Source organism: Equus asinus, chromosome 1, assembly GCF_041296235.1.
Source record: "Equus asinus isolate D_3611 breed Donkey chromosome 1, EquAss-T2T_v2, whole genome shotgun sequence".
NCBI classification, from domain to species: domain Eukaryota; kingdom Metazoa; phylum Chordata; class Mammalia; order Perissodactyla; family Equidae; genus Equus; species Equus asinus.
The window spans coordinates 177,699,786-177,716,074 of record NC_091790.1 but is presented as its reverse complement, the minus strand read 5'-3'; the positions used below and the strand labels follow the sequence as shown (position 1 = coordinate 177,716,074).

Here is a 16,289-nt window from a genome sequence, read left to right as displayed (position 1 = left end):
GGAGTTTGCCTTATTTGTTGTTATAACCCAGCTCCTAGCACAGAGGCAAAAACAGTTAGTAGGTGTTCCCTAAACGTTTGAGAACTAATTTGAAGCCTAAATGAAAAGATAAGGCAGCTGGTGGTGTCCTCCGTCAGCCTCTCTGCGCTGAGCCTTAAAAAGTCATGAGCTTGTCAAAGATTTTCATTTATATGTCCTTTAGCTATATGTACATTTTTGTACTTATATGAGATCCAATTTGGAGCCTTCCAGGAGTCCACTCTAAGGCACAGAAAGTCAAGTTCTGGAATTATCCCTTGTCTTCCTAGCAACCATTTGATGTCGGTTATCTGTACAGTGTGTACTCCTGTGTCGTGTTCTTGTCTCAAAAATAGTACTTTAGCTTTAAATTTTTAAAGAAAGCTTATTGCATAGAAAATTGCTTTCTGAATGTATTTCGAGTGTTACTCCCTGCTCTCACTAATATCCACAGCCTCTGAACACAAGGTTAAATGTGCAGAGCTAATGACATGATTTGCTATTTCTTCTGGAATTGATTGTAGTTGTGTAATAACAAATTTCAAATCTATCTAGAATGTTTATTCAGGAATACGTATAAATGTTAAGAAATTGATGCTTGATCTTATTCTTCCCATGAATAAAAATAGAAATGCTGCAACTTCTACAGGAATTATAATGGGGATTGATGATTGTTCATGTGAGTTTTCACTTAGGAAGAAAATTTTTGCTTGCATAGCAAGAAGTGTGTGTATAAACTAGAAGTACACTAAGTAGTCAGGGAAATTGTCTAATATGGACTGGAGTAGTCAGGGGAGGTTTCCTAGAGCTGTGTAATTAATCAAGAAGGACTAGCTGGGAAAAAATTGATGTCAAGGGGGATGGGGACAAGAATGGAAGAAGGTGATGTCATATGCTCTAAAAACAATGTGAATTAAATTTGGGCAGATTGAGTGGGGTGAGACTATGGGAAACACTGGTTTTCTAGCTGAGGAGCTTATGCCTAAAACACTAAGAAAGAGGGAACCCTAAAAGATACTTCCAAGAACTTCAACTGTTTAGAAACAAGGTTTGCTCTGGGGCGTGTATGATGTTCCAGGAGGTCTCAGTTATCGAGTCTACCCACTAGCTTGCCGAAATAATCCAACAATAACAAAAATCAGCCTAACTCCTCCCTTACTTGGTGGAAAAGTCACATCACTAGCCACTCTTTTGGGTCAGATCACAAAACAACTGTTGAAATCAAAGTTACCCTACTGAAAAGGGCAGTTGGGTCCTGTGGTCTCTGCTAATTCCATTCTCACATTTAAAATTATTGTCATTCACCTGGGAAGGCACAAAAGCCAACCTTGAAGGAGTGGTCAAGTTGCTATTGAGGTTTGTATGGGGAGGAGGCTGGCAACCAAATCTCTGTGACTGGGCAATGGAACACTGACTTGGAGGACCAGCCAATGTAGACCTGACAGTCCTGGGGAGGGTGATGGAGTGGGAGGCTCAGGAGCTTCAGGTCCTTGGAAAATAGGTCATTACAAAAGCCCAGGTGTGGGAGAAGAGAAGGCATCTGAAGGGCGGGAACGTCAAAAACGTATTGTATGTATAAAATGTTTTCACATTTCACAATTTTATGGGGGTCATGGTCATTTCTGAGATATATTACCTGATCAATATATATTAGTCATTGTGAGTTAAAGTTATAAACCTGTAAAACCACATACCTTCATTCAGAGTCTGAATTGATCTATCAATCTGTCTACCTATTTATCCATATACAGATAGATATATTCTCTATATATTTTATGTATTTATACTTATAAATATATTTTTATATTCTGCATATTTTATATATATTCTAGATATGTGTGTGTGTGTGTGTGTGCACGCTAGTGAAGTTCATTTACATTATGTGCTATCATGTCAATCACATTTAAGTCCTGGAATTTTGTAGTTACATACAAAGTTCAGTACATTCCTGGGAGAGTACTTTTTTAAAAAAAAACAATAACAAAACAGGATACAGTTAGTATGACAGTTGGGTAGCTTAATGAACATCTTGCTTCTGTGGGGGTCTCATCTGGGATTTTAGAGTGAACTGCCACTGCCAGTGGCAATTCATGAGAGAGTCATAGAGTTCTTCACTTTTCACCATAAACTCTCTGTTTAATTCCTCAATATTCAATTGAAGACTTGGATCTTCTAGTGGGTCTTTATCTCGGGTTTCAGCCAGAACTGTGGTTTCCTCAAGTGTAACCAAAGTTTCACGTCAGCGTCAAAATGTCTCATGTGCAAAAAGAAGGTCGTGTCCATTTCCACCCACTGCACAGCCACAGCTGTAGCCAGAAAGAGAATAACAGCTCTGCTGTTGCTCATTCTAGTTTCCAAAGGAGTAACCTTGGTGGGGCTGGAACTCTGGCTTCACTCATTGCCAGTACCAGTAAGAACTATTTTATTGAGCTATACTAACAAAATAAGCTATAGGGTAAATTATCTGTCTATCTATCTATGCCTATCTATATCAGTTCTTTAAATTTCATCCTTTACATTCATTCATTCAACACATTTCCATTGTGTATCCATTATGTATCAGGCATTGCTTTAGAGGTTAACCTTTCAAGTATAAATTACTCCATTCCTGCCATAAGGGAACTACAGTCTAATAGGAGAGAAAGACATTGCATCTGCAAAATGATTATCAGATAAAATACAGGGTACCCAGTTAAAATTTAATGTTAGATAAACAATGAATAATTTTTTAGCACAAGATAACTTTAGTGCACTATGATGCACAAAATTTAATGAATAACTTTTTGGTATAATGAATAGTTTTTAGTAAAAAGTAATTTTCAGTGCACTCCTATGCAATATTTGGGACATATTTATATTTTTAAAATGTCGTTGTTTATCTGAAATTCAAATTTAACTGGATGTCCTATGTTTTTGTTTGCTAAATCTGACCATCTCACTTTGGTGTGTCTAGGAATTGTCTGATGTCAGGGCTTGTCATTTGTGGTTGTGAAATGTCCGTGGTTTCCCATAGGTTTCCTTACTCTCCAAATTATTTCCAAAGTGTCCCTAACATGAATAAAGATAGAGGCAGATGGGGGAAGCAGCGTGTTTTCTCTGCAGAATGTGTTTGTCTCGTAAATTTCGTGGAAGTGCTGGGAGACTACAGAATATGGGACAGTCACTGAATAAAACATGGAATCAAGGGGGGAGTAAAATATAAGTATACTTCTTATACTATGTCTGTAATAAGTTCTTCCTGTTTGGCTCACATACATTATTGCTCACTTTCATCCATAGTCAATGACAAATATATTTGAACGGAAGTCATTAGGTTGGATCAATTAAGTATTTATGGTCTGGAAAGTAACTTATTTATTTAGAAGTAAAATACGGTTTTTGTAATTATAAGATGTTTGTCAGAAGCAGATGTCATTTTACTTGAAACCACGTATTTTGGATTGTGAGGATAGATTTAGCTTATATTTTGCACCTTGCAAATTTTGTGCTCATATGATTGACACAACAGCATCTTCTCAGTATTCTTGCAGTGAAATTTTTGAAAAGGCTGAAGAGTAATTTTACTTTCTGCAACGTAGTCAAATCTTTTATTTAGATTTGTCCTACTAGTAACTTTCTACCTAAAAAGCAATTACTTCCTACCTGCCTGAGCTTTGCATCTTTGTTCCTAATGACTCTTAGGAGTTTAGCTAGAGGGGCTGTTACTGCCTTTTCCCAACATCAGGCATAAAACAGTTGGGAGGATCCTCACTGACAGGTCCAGAGCTGAGTGCGATGTGCACTCTGAGTCCGTCTGAAGGAGGCATAATTATGTTTAAGAGAAAATCACAGCACATTACATACTTAGCCTCTTAGCATCTTATCACGGTTGACTATAAAATAATTTAAACTTATTTTATGCCAAGTATATAATTCAATGATTAAAATTGTGTCAAAGAACAGAAAAAGTTAGGAAGCATTTTTTCCATTTCAGGAATATTTAGTGTAGTAGGAGATTCAGGATAATTCTTCCTCTGTGTGTTCGTGGAATAATCCTCTTTCACATTTTATATATTTTCAATTTAAAACAGTGATTAGATGGGGCCAGCCTGGTGGCAAAGCAGTGAAGTACCTGTGCTCAGCTGCAGTGGGCTGGGGTTGGCTGGTTCCGGTCCTGGGTGGGGACATACTCACTGCTTATCAAACCAAGCTGTGGCAGGCATCCTACATATTAAATAAAGGAAGATGGACACAGATGTCAGCTCAGGGCCAATCTTCCTCAGCAAAGAAAAGGAACATTGGTGGCGGATGTTTGCTCAGAGCTAATCTTCCTCAAAAAAAGAAAAGAAAAGAAAAGAAAGAATTTAAAAAACGAAAACAGTGGTTAGAAAAAAATAACCATAAACTCTAAAAATTATTTGTGGACAAATAATGCTTGAATTTTGATTTTCCTCTCTTGAAAAGAAAACGTCATTATAGCAAAGATTTTAGATGTTTTCTTAAGTATTTGATTTGTTATAATGCTATCTTGGTTTGGAAATTTTCATTTGTCTTGTGGATAAGCCTATTTTTGTGTATGTTTGAAATTAAGGGTATTGAAAGTCTCCTTGAGCCTCTCTTTATCCTGAACTAAACTTTTTGTTTGATTAACTAACCCATTTAAAAATGATTTTGATTTTTTAGAGTAGTTTTAGGTTCACAGCAAAATTGAGCGGCCATTAGAGAGAGTTCTCATATACCCTTCCGGCCCCCCCCCCCCCGCTCACGCACAGTCTCCTCCGCCATCAATATCACGCGCCAGAAGAGTACGTTTTTTACAATGGGTAAAACTACATGGAACCATAATGAACTACAGTTCTCTAGTTTTAACATTTTACCTTTATCGTTCTCTCTTGTTTCTTCTCTTCCTATATATCTATGTATCTATAGCTGTATCTACATCAATAAATTAAGAAGACCTTCTTGGCAAAGTAGTGGGTTTGATCTAAACTGCTTCACCAACTGCCCTTCAGGCCATCGTCCTCTGGTGGCTTCTTGAAGTCATCAAAGAAGCTTTTGTTGATTCGAGGATATTTTATTAAAGGTATGACTTATTTTCACACAGAAAAAGAATTAGTGATCATTAGGAGCCATCTCGTGTCATTTAAGAATAGTCCATGCTAGATCCACGTTGTTTCCTTGAAAAGTTGCTCTTGAGTTTGAAAATGTTTATTCTCAGATGCAGCTTCCTTCCCTTCACCCCTCATGCACCTTGTTTCTGGCTCTGTCCCTCTTGGATAGCATATTGCACCTGCCTTCTTATAGAGAACCCTGCTGTCAGTCTTTCTACTCTTCAGTCCGTACTCGATTTCAAAGTAATCTTTCTAAAATGAATATCTAATATGGAGTACACACACCATAAATAAGTACCAGCATTAGTGATTGCTTTTAAAGATTCAGTACTATTATCTAAAAAGAATTAATCAGTCTCTATAGTGGAAGCTTTTATTTGAGAAGCTCATGTAAGTCAGGAGTGCGCTATATTGTTAATTGTTGGTTGTATTAACATAATCGTTAATTGTATTAAGAGAATTGTACTCTTTAGCATAAGAGGGGTGATTCCTCTTCCACCTTGTGCTAGTCAGAAGCTAATGACTGATGTTTCAACATCTACACATCCTGCTTCCTTCTACCCACCCTACCACCATCTCTACTATGAAACATAATAGAAAAATCATATTTTTCTTTTCCCTCAACAACCCTGAAGAATTCCATTATTTAAATAAGTTCCAGGGGAATGTGTCCTCAAGTTTGTTTTACATTACAAAGACACACATGGCCAAATTTAGGTTTATTGCTACTTTCATTTACTTACCATTTAAAGGTTAAAACACGCTTCTCCCCGTTCTATCAAAGACAACCATGGGATTTAAAGTCTTCCTACAAGCTTAATTTAAAATCAATGTTTGCCTGCTCTCTACACCTTTGAAAAATGTCTAGGATAGTGTTAGAGTAGAAAGCAAATGTGTAAACTAACTTCTGAAAATCAGAGAATCAGCGTTGGACTGGGTCATTGGAATGAGCTGCTCTGCTTCAAATGTGTAAACATTTCTGATAAATGGTCACTTACCTGTTTCTTACCCATCTCCAGTCAAAAATAACATACAACCACTCTAGATCATCCATTACACTTTTGATGACGTTAAAAACCATTACGTTCGCCTTTATTTCTAGCCAAAATGTTATCTCAATATAATGCCATCAATTTGATCTGAGGAACCCAAAACAAATCTCTTCCCTTCATGTGTAGAAAGAACTTCTGATTTTCTCCCATCCCAGATAATGAGGTTTTCCTTCTTTAGCTAAATGCTCATTCTTCCAAGCCTGATCTGAACTCCTGACTCTTCTGGAGCCAATGGTCCACCATTTCTTTCAGTCTCTCTCTCCTGATTTATTCTTCTTACCAAGCTATTGAAATATTTGTTCATTAAAAAAAAATTCTTCTCTTGACCACACGTCTCTTTATAATTATAGTACCAAGTGTGTCTTCCTTCATGATTTTCTTGTAAGAGCAGACTACAATCATTATCTCTACTTCCTCACCTCCCAATTTCTCTTCAAACCACTAACGGTAGGTTTCTGCCTTCCTTATTCCAGTAACAGTGGTCTTTAAAAGGCAAAAAAAAATCACATTCTAGTGGTCTTGCAAGTGCAGTGCAGTGGAAACTAAAAACTCATCTTTCCTCCAAAACTGGTGCTTCTTTAGTCCACAAAATCTGAGAAGGTCCCCTCTTCCTCACCACCTCCATCTAATCAGCACCAAGTCCTACAGCTTACTCTTTTTTTAAAAAAAGATTGGCACCTGAGCTAACATCTGTTGCCAATCTTTTTTTTTTTTTCTTTTTTCTTCTTCTTCTCCCCAAAGACCCCTAGTACATAGTTGTATATTCTAGTTGTGAGTGCCTCTGGTTGGGCTATGTGGGATGCCACCTCAGCATGGCCTAATGAGTGGTCATGTCTGTGCCCAGGATCCGAACCGGTGAAACCTTGGGCTGCCAGAGCAAGCACGTGAACTTAACCACGTGGCCACCAGGCCAGCCCCCTACAGCTTACTCTTAAATCCCATCCTGTTCCTATCATTATTTCTTTACATAACCAATGGGCCGGGCCTGGCCTATATTCAGTGCTTAATAAATGTTTAAATATATGAATTAATTTATTGAAGAGGGGCAGCTGTCAAGCCAATACTACCAACTACTTCTCCTGCCTGCTTATAACAAGTTTCCAGAGAGCTATGCAATACATCAGCCCGCATCCTTGATGTTCCCGTCAGTTCCTGGACATGAACTTAGACCCTCAGACTAAGGAGGGAGCCCCTCTCCCTTGCCTTACTGGCCGACTTTTATGGTAACAGACTTAGACTGCTCATAACACATTTGTCTTGGTTTAGAACTTACTTGCTGGTTTTTGTTCTCCAACCCACAGCATGGGTAGCAGGCCTAGAACACCGCCAGTGTATCCCAGCTTATTGTAATCTTATTCTCTCCTCTTCCTTCACAATTAACTCCTCCTCCACTGATTCCATTCAAACAGAGGACTGGCCAGGCCTGGAGACTTCACACTTTCCCTATGTTTCCAGCAGCTGTATTTGGCTTTAGTTATTTTAAATTTGAGAGTGAAGAAACACCTATAATTCTGGGCTGTTGCTAAATCCTGAAATTTGCCATTGGCCAATTTCTCTAAGCATCCATTTTTACTTACATTACTGCTAGACAGCTTCTCCTGTTCCTTAAAATAGAAAGAGAAGCTGAGGAGTCTGTTGCCCTGGAGGATTCTCTCATTACCCTCATAAGAAAGGATATATACTCAACAGATAATGTACAACTGAGAAGCTGGTATAAACCAAGGTTCTAGAAAACTAATCATTGACCCTCTAATGTATCTCCTTCTATCATAATATGGATTATAGCCCCACTTATGGAGCACCTATTAGGTGCCAAGTGTTATTCTAAATTTATACATAAAATTGTTTAATTCTTTAGCAAAACTATGATGTAGGTAACGTTACCGTTACCCAATCTCATAGGGAAACTGAGGCAAAAACGATTTTTCCAGTCACACAGATCGTAAGTGACAGACCTTGGGTGTGAACCTATATTCTTAATTACTAATCCACACTGCCTCTCCCTGACAACAGAGAGGTTCTATGCTAACTAATCGCTTACCAAACTCAGACCAGGTGCCTTACGTGGTTGGAAACATGTTCCTATGTTGCTTTCTTGAAGCCTAGTACACTTTACAAAGCTTGTCCCATGTCAAATGTCAGTAACATGAACAGTGTGTGATACAAGAAATAAACACCATCCCAGGAATTCAAATGTGCTGTCTGCCCAAATAAGATTATTATTAGTCTGAGAAGAATACTGGCTCATGTTTCTCTTCAGTTACCTAAGTAGATACATTTTGGAACTAATCTCTGAAAGAATTTGGGAAATCAGTAGAGGAGAGTTGAGCAGAAAGAGACATCGAGGCTGGGGAACAAAAGGGGCACAATTAGGACCCTTATTTTCTTCCCTGAAGCCTCTACAACCTGATTAACTTCCAAAATCTTATCAGGAAAACAAGGACATATTAATAATAATATTTATCTTTTATTGATTGTCAACTCTATGGCAAATATTTTTGCATTTATTATCTTTAATCACTCCCAAAGCCTAAGTTAGATATATCATTTCTCTAGTTTGCAGATTCCTCCAAGACTGAAAGAGTTTAGCATTATTCAGAGTCAAAGAACTTGTCGTGGTGGAATTAGAGTTAAAAACTGAGTTTGTCTGATTCTGGCATAAACACACTTTGAATGTAGCCAGCCATAGGAGGGCATCTTTCTCAAGTAGCAGTAGCTCAGTATATCCCATATCCCCTAGTGAGAAACCTGAGACTCACACTGAATGGACCAGATTCCTGCTAGCTTTATATTGAAACTGGTTCTTTGTAGCATTTATGCTTATGTATCTTTATATATGTATACTTGGCAAGTTAAAATCTGAAGATCGATCAAGCATGTTTAGTAACATGAAGAAGTGCCTAAGGATGAGGGTAAATTAAATAACAAAAACCCAAATGGTGAAATAGGTAATGCAAAGTGAGTAAATCAGTCAGGAGGGGCTAGGTTATACTGCAGTAACAAAGAAAATTAAAATAGTTGGGACTTGACCAGAGAAAAATTTATTTCTTGCTCATGTGAAGCCAGTTGAGAGTTCAAGTGACTCAGCAGGGTAGCTGCCTTGAATGTGGTTGTTCAGTAATCCAGGCTGCTTTGAGCTTTTGGCATCTCCTTCTCAGCATGTGTTTTCCCAATTTCAGGGAAAGAGAGTGCTGGTGGGTCTTGCACTGTCAACTTAAACATCTCCACACAGATACGACATATATCAGTTCCCTTCCAACTCATTGGTTTTCCAGCGTGCCTAGAAGGAAAGGAGAAATGAATATGGGTAAGTAATAGAGATGTCTCCTACATGGAGTAAAAAACAGAAAAAAAGAGAGGGAAAGAGAGAATGAATGTATAAAATAAAAGGATATAAAGAAACTCAAAATCAAGAGAATACATTGTTTTATGATTGCATAATGGTTTGATAAGCGTTTTGCTATCTTAGGTTCTGAACGTTAAAAATTATTCTAAAATCTTTCAGGGAAAAATACATAAGTCTCCATTGTCAGAGTTGAAACAGCTCAGAAAATGTTAACCCATACCCTCCGTCAATCTTTGGGCTGTTGCTCCATCCCTGAAGGGTTCTCTAGGATGTTGAAGAGGGTGGATGAGTAAGAGCGAAGGGACTGAATGTGACAGCAAGGCGAACAGTTTGTATTACAAAAGCAAATCCCTTCTCTGATCCTCTCCTGCTTTTATTACCTTTGAGAAGAAAAATGTTGATTACATTTATATACTTGAAGATCATGAAGGCATGAACTCATTGCTTGTATTTATAACAGCACCAGTCATTCTATCACTGCTTAGCAAATGGAAAAAGATTTTACCACTTTTAACTTGAGCCACATTTCTTTCATTTTACAGTGAGAATATAGTTTTAAAAGGAACTATTCCTGTTTCAAAATAAGTAAAGACCCTGAGGAGAGAACACGGTCCTTTAGCTCAGCTGAGAAACATCGTGCTCCTCTGTTGTATTCCCCAGAGCCAATGTAATCTAGATTACACACAGATTGAATCGGCCTTCCAGATTTTAATGTACTTGTAACAGGTTCCTGAAGAATATAGAAGAACATAGACTCATAGAAGCAAAAATATGAGAAGTTAAATTTTTTTCACTAACTGTCCTCAATAGTTACGCTGTAAATTACTTTTACCATCTTTTATTGCGTCTTGGTCAGAGTCTGTAAATTTTCCGGGCACTTTTGTTTATTAAACTCCAATCAAGTCTACAACATAAATATTATATGGATTCAAAGCTCTTCTTCTTTTCCAAGAATACGTAGACGTGAGTAGCTTGGTGGTTGTGCATTCTTTTTCCAGGATTCCCCTTCCTAAATCTTCCAAAAGCTTTGATGCCTCTGGGCTTCAGATAGAGATATTAGAGAAAAGCAGCAAATATCTCCTCACTTACCAGTATGACACAATCTTCTTATTGGTTTTTGCCACTTCTCCGACTATCATGGATTGGCTATCTGTGCCTTTTGGAGCGTATTTGAAGTTAGCTCTTGACAGTTGGGCAAATACATGGATTCTCTGGAGTTTCTTTCCACGAAGTTTTCTGACATGCATGATACAGAGCTGACTCTGCCTTTCCCCACTTAAAGCCTGCAAACATTGGTCTGCCCTACAGACCTTTGTCATGAGATACCCTATGGTTTACCAGTGCAAATCTCTCTCAGGTCAAGTTCTAGCCATATAGCTGAAGCCCAGCTGCCTTCTAAATTGTCCATTCCATTCCTAGGTGTGTGGAGCAGAATAGTCCCTCCAAAGATTGCCGCATCCTAATCCCTGTAATCCATAAATATGTCATGTTACATGGCAAAGGGGAATTAAGGTTGCAGACAGAATTAAGGTTGCTAATCAGCTGACTTTAACTTGGAGATTACCCTGGATTATCTGGGTGGATCCAATGTCATCATAAGGGCTTTTAGAAATGGAAGAGAGAGGAAGAAGGAGGAGGTCACAGTGGTGTGATGTGAGAAGGACTCAACCGGCCTCTGCTGGCTTTGAAGACAGAAGGAGAGCATTATGAGCCAAGGAATGTCGGCGGCCTCTGGCAGTTGGAAAAGGCAAAGAAATGAATTCTTTCCTGGAGCCTCCAGAAGGGAAGGCAGCCCTAATGACACCTTGACTTTAGCCCAGGGAGACCTGTGTCAGACTTCTGACCTACAGAACTGTACAATTGTAAATTAAAACTGTAAATTTATTTTAAGCCACTAAATTTGTGGTGATTTGCTATGACAGCTAGAAAACATACACTAGACAACACTTGGATCCTTACCGTGCCCGTGCTGCTGGCTCCGCTTGGCTGCCTCCTCTTCTTTCAGTCTGGTACTTCCTTTCCTCCTCTCAGGCAGGCAAAGGTACACACTAGCAATTCTACAGCCTAGGCAGATATCTAAGCCGGGAACAAGTTGCACTTGCCCTTCACACAGGCTCATCTTTTTATTTTTAAGTTTTCTTTCCCTAAACTGCACATATTTAGTTAATGTTTTGCAAGCCTCTTCACAAAAACACAGTAGCTTCTTGCCATCAATGCCCTGCACCATTTCCTCCTCCAGAAGCAAAAGCCTTTAATTCATTTAGTTGTCTTTTGGTAGTCAATTCTAACATGCTTATACTGCTGCTTCTTGATCCTCCTATATCTATTGACTTCCCAAATGGAAAATTTGGCTATATTTTACATAGATTCTTGCCCAGCATACATAAAATTCCTTCCCTTCCATCCTCCCAAGATAGTTAAATTATAATTTTTGGTTTGATCAGTATTAAGACTTTACCATTTTGGGGGTCAGCCCAGTGGCTCAGTGGTTAATTTTGCAGGTTCCACTTCAGCGGCCTAGGGTTCACTGGTTCAGATCCCTGGTGTGGACCTATGCACTGCTTGGCAAGCCATGCTGTGGCAGGCATCCCACATATAAAGTAGAGGAAGATGGGTACGGATGTTAGCTCCAGGCTAATCTTCCTCGGAAAAAAAAAAGACTTTACATTTTTATGACCTTGTAAATACTATTCATGTGTACACCATGATTATTTTCCTTTCTTGTGTAATTCTTCATCATCCCTGGAATTAAAATAGTCTTTTCTGTTTATTTTCCTGATGTCCCATGTACACATTACAATTCCACCTCAATTTTTCACCAAATAAATTTTATAAATCCTCTCTCAATGCTTTCAGACACAATGGGTGTTCTATTTTTAGTATTTTTGGAGAAAATACCCCTATAAACTTCTGCTCGGCTTCGATCTGGACTGGTTTCTTCTAGGTCCCTGCAAACCATTCTTCCTGGGATCTCCTTTCATCGTCTTCCTGGGGATCCTTTTCACCTCTGACTTATGCCAGGTCTGTTTCCAAGGTCCGCTACTGAGAAAGTACGCACAGGAGGCAAATAGTGAAGATTTTGTCTATCTCAAAACATCTCTATGCTTATCTTGAATTGATTTTGGCTGGGAGTTGAATTATAGATTGAACATAAGTTTTGCTCAGAATTTTGAAATAACTGCTCTATTTTTTTCTGGCTGTCAGTGGTGTTGATGAGACTTCCAAAGCTACTTACATTCTAGATCCATTCTTTTCACCCCTGCCCCTTCCCATCCCTCCCAAAATTTAGACCCTTTTGATTTTCTTTGTTTCTTTTTTTTTTGAAATTGGAAAATACTGTATCTTCTCTTGATGTGGATCTATTTTGAATCCATAGTCTTGGCGCTCAGTTAGATCTTACAATTTATGAATCTTTATTCTGTCTGCAAAACGTTTTGAAGTATTTCTTTGATAATTTCCTCCCTTTCATTTCCTTTCATCCTTCTGAATTCTCATTATTTGAATATTGGACCTTCCAGACTGAACCTCTGCTATAGACTGAATATTTGTGTCCCCTCAAAATTCCTATGTTGAAACCTTTCCCCCAATATGATGGTGTTAGGAGGTGGGGAGTCTCGAAGGTGATTGGGTCATGAGGGCTCTGGCTCATGAAACGGTGCCCGTTAAGTGTTGAAGAGACCAGAACTTCCCCTTCCCCCATGTGAGGTTACCGTGAGAAGAAGTTGTTCTGTGACCCAGGAAGCCAGTTCTCAGCAGACACTGAATCTGCCGGTGACTTGATCTTGGACTTCTATCTCCAGAATTGTGGGAAATAAATTTCTGTTGTTTCTAAGCCACCCAGTCTATCTCTCCCTTTACTTCTAAAAGCATCTGGTGCTTCCAACAGGTGGAACGTTTTCAGGGATCAGCAATGCAAACTGGATTGCTTCTTGGCTTTTGCCACTGCCAGTTTAGGATCCAGCTCTCTTAGGGCTGGTAGATCCATTGACATTCATCCTGATTTTCAAATTCTGATTTTTCTCCATTTGTCTGCTTTTGAAATTATTTTTTCTCCTGTTTTCTTTGTTCTTGTGGTATTGTTCCTTAAAAAATTCCTGTTAACTGTTATTTAAGTAGGGCTTCTGTAAGGAGTAGGGGTAAATATGTATGTTCAATCCACCACATTTAATTTCTTTAGTTGGGATGGCACCAATGAATGAGTCACTTAGAATCATCCTCCCTCTCCTAATCACTTGGCTCTGGAGGAAAAAAAAAAGGATGGTACAAAAAAAGAAAACCCTCTTACCACAAACACTGGACCTGTTAGGGAACTGAGCACTGCATCTTTCCCCAGCTGGTGGTTCCAGAGCTGGCTCTATAGACTCTTAGGAAATTTTCCGTTAAGGGTCTCATCCCAATTTTTGTTTTGAGATAACTCTCTTTAGAATTTGGCATTTAATTTGTGGTTTTGGCCCTTAGCTAAAATTCTGAGATAACAGGGAAAATTCCACTTAATATCTTATTATATACTGAAGTGGTTATGATTTATTTCCTAAGTCTTTTTTTTCCCCAAGTTAAATTGTAAAGTTGTTCTGAGTGAGCAAACAGTTGATGGTTATTTTGTTTAGATTTCTTTTACCTTTTGCCTTTTGATTATCTGTATCCTTATCCTGAAACATAAGAGAATGAATGGATTTTTGTTTTGTGCTCCCACAAAAAATGCTAATTGTTCAGTGCCAAGAATGCATATGTATTCCTAAACAAAAATATGATTAGGTATATTTCATAGCCTATGGTCCTGTGTGATAAAGAATGGAAGTATTGAATCAGGAGTTGTAGGAAAAATCCTTATATAGACCATCAATAGAATCAAATAGATCCCACGTTATATTTTGAAGCATTTTGTTTTTCCTTTCTTAGCTTTTAAAAATATTTAATGGCTGGAGGCCGCCCCGTGTCAGAGTGGTTAAGGTTCCACACACTCCCCTTTGGTGGCCTGGGTTTGCGGGTTCAGATCCCAGGCGTGGACCTGCTCCACTCGTTGGCCATGCTGTGGAGGCATCCTACATACAAAATAGAGGAAGATTGGCACAGATGTAAGCTCAGGACTAGTCTTCCTCAAGCAAAAAAAAGAAAAAAAGAGGAAGATTGGCAACAGGTGTTAGCTCAGGACAAATCTTCCTCGTCAAAAAAAAAAAAACTTAATGGCTTAAAACAACTTTAAAACTACTTCTAATCCCCTGAACACACACACACATACACACACACACATATACACATCATAGATTCTCAGGAGGTAAGGTTAAATCGTATCGTAATCAATGATTTATGATTTTGTAAGATCACTTCTCTTTTTAATACTCTGATTCCATTTAAGGAACTTACCCCAGGGCTGTATCTATTTCTAGCAATAATAATTTTTACTGCTTATCGTTCTTTCTCCTATGTTATTCTGTTATTCTGAAGTAAATTCAAATATGAGCTGATTTTTATATATGATGGAAAATAGATTTATTGCTCTATTTTTTACACACCAGGGTCTCATATTTTTTCAGTGCTCCCACTTTTTTTTCTGGCAATATGGCACTGCTAGATTTTCCTCAGTGACAAGATTTTCCAAAGGACAACTTCATTGCTTCTGTGCCCAGCACCTAGAGCTCATTTTCACCATCACTTTGGTCTTACGAGCTTACTGCAAGAGTGATGCTGGGAGAAGAAAGTTTCCTCATCTGATATATCTTGCACATGCCTGTTAATATTTTACAATACCGTTTTCTACGAAAATGTAAATAAGTTAGAGCTGTAATTTCTGGGAGCTAATTCAATCACAGTAAAAGACAATAAAGCAACATTGTGCTGTACTGCTATCAACTGATCATTCGTACTAGGGTGCACACTTACCAAGGCGAAGCTTCAATCTTTGTTTGAGGGGAGGATGACTACATTTTGTAGGTCACCAATCAAGAAAGTAACATAATGGGAGCAAGTGCAGGCTTTGCCTGGAATTGTGCCATCTTGCCCAGAGCAAAAGGGAAGAAGGAACTCTAGCAGATTGGTGTCAATTAACGAAGGTTTTTCTTCAAGTGCTTTAGCCAGGATGTTATAGTTAAAGCACGATGTGGGTTTTGAGGCACAGAGACCCATCTGGATTCTGGTCTGTCATTTGCTTGCTGTGTGAGCTTGGGCAGATTACTTATCTAAACCTCAGTTGCCTCCTTGGTAAAGCGAGGTTAGTATTATTTATCCCTTAGGATTCTTGTGAGGATTAAATGGGATAAAGTTTGCAAATGTTCTTTGTGTATTTTAAAATGCCATGGAAATCCAACTGGTATGATTGTTTAATGCTTTCTGTAGCTGAAGGATGGCATTGCAGGACTATCTAACACGGGGCCTGATATGCCATTTAGTCAGTAAATACTAGCTCCTTTCCTTATCCAAGGAAGAAAAATAAATGTCCTATCAGTAATGAGCAATTATAAGACACCATAGAGATTCCAGCACAACAGAAACATTTGTTTGGTGAAATTTTTTTCTTTACGTGGAATATTCTAATGTTCATACAATCTAATTTTTCAAGGCTTGTTGTTGTGGAAAGAGTAACAACTATGCTCATGTGAGTTATATGGCACAAGTGGTTTCTCTTTTTCCCAAGTATAAGATTAAATAAACTACAATTTACATGGTAAGTCAATAGTGTGGTAATCATGATAATAATAATGGTGAAGTTTAACACTTTTTAAAAATAAGAAAGAAATTTAGAAAGCCCCTCTTTTTTTTGAGGAAGATTAGCCCTGAGCTAACATC

General features: G+C 38.3%; 1 pseudogene; it reads right to left on the bottom strand.

The window, feature by feature from the left end:
• Positions 1 to 1,982: 1,982 nt before the first annotated feature.
• On the bottom strand, positions 1,983 to 11,733 carry LOC123287559 (putative uncharacterized protein C6orf52 pseudogene; annotated as a pseudogene).
• Between the last annotated feature and the right edge of the window lie 4,556 nt (positions 11,734 to 16,289).